Source organism: Cebus imitator, unplaced genomic scaffold (genome assembly GCF_001604975.1).
Source record: "Cebus imitator isolate Cc_AM_T3 unplaced genomic scaffold, Cebus_imitator-1.0 Scaffold18, whole genome shotgun sequence".
Lineage (NCBI taxonomy): Eukaryota > Metazoa > Chordata > Mammalia > Primates > Cebidae > Cebus > Cebus imitator.
The window spans coordinates 4,414,354-4,415,455 of record NW_016107333.1 but is presented as its reverse complement, the minus strand read 5'-3'; the positions used below and the strand labels follow the sequence as shown (position 1 = coordinate 4,415,455).

Below are 1,102 nucleotides of genomic sequence, written 5' to 3'. Positions count from 1 at the left end.
TGTTGCTCAGGCTGGAGTGCAGTGGTGTGATGATGGCTCACTGCAGCCTCTATCTCCCTCAAGGGATCCTCCCACTTCAGCCTCCTGAGTAGCTGGGACCACAGGTGCATGCCACCATACCTGGCTATGTTTTTGTGTATTTTTTTGTAGAAACAGGGTTTCACCATGTTGCCTAGGTTAGTCTCAAACTCCTTAGGCTCAAGCGATCTTCCTGCCTCCACCTCACAAGGTATTGGGATTACATGTGTGAGCCAACACACCTGGCCAAATTTTTGTGTTTTTTTGTAGAGATGGTGTTTCACCATGTTGCACGGGATGGTCTGAAACTCCTGGGCTTTAGCAATCCATCTGCCTCAGCCTCCCAAAGTGCCGGGATTACAGGTGTGAGCCACCACACCCAGCCCTCTTTTTCTAAGCTAATTGTATTGGTAAGTATCTTAAAGTGGGGTTAGCTGGTGGATATGTATCTTAATTCATCCAGGTGGCTATAACAAAATACCACAGACTGGGCAGTTTAAACCATGAACATTGATTTCTCACAGCTCTGAAGGCTGGAGAGTCCAATATAAAGGTGCCAGTAGCTTCCATGTCTGATGAGGACTCTCTTCCTGGTTTGCAGACGGCCACCTTCTTAATGCCTCTTCACATGGCACAGAGATGGGGCTCTGGTCTCCTCTTCTTTGTGAGGGGCACTACTCCCATTGTGAGGAATCCATCTTTATTTCTCATCTAAATGTAATCACCTCCCAAGGCCCACCTCCAAACACCATCACACTGGGGACTAGGGCTTTGACATATGAATCTGGGGTGGGGAACGTGCATTCAGTCCACAGTGGCATGCCTGTATTTTCTGTGCTCTTTACCTGGTAAGTGGCTTTTGTAGGCCTTGGCTCCTAATCAGCTCCACCAGGCAGCACCCCCAGGACCATATAATAGGTGTTTTGGAGGCTTTTGCCTAATTATGAGAGTGACTGCAAAAGAGGGCAAGTGTCGGCTGGGTGTGGTGGCTCACACCTGTAACCCCAGCACTTTGGGAGGCCGAGGCAGCCGGATCACCTGAGGTCGGGAGTTCGAGACCAGCCTGACCAACATGGAGAAACCC

At 49.6% G+C, this 1,102-nt stretch overlaps 1 protein-coding gene across 4 annotated transcripts in view; it reads left to right on the top strand.

Moving 5' to 3' along the window:
• The window catches only part of SRC (SRC proto-oncogene, non-receptor tyrosine kinase), a 60,427-nt gene that overhangs the window by 29,957 nt on the left and 29,368 nt on the right, over window positions 1-1,102 (top strand). Inside the window, exon 1 of one of the 4 annotated variants that reach the window (XM_017512301.1) lies at window positions 321-428. The exons of the other annotated variants lie outside the window; for them this stretch is intronic. The gene's annotated coding sequence lies outside the window, so the exon portion shown is untranslated. Of the gene's footprint in view, window positions 1-320; window positions 429-1,102 lie in introns of those variants that run through there. 4 annotated transcript variants of the gene reach the window in all.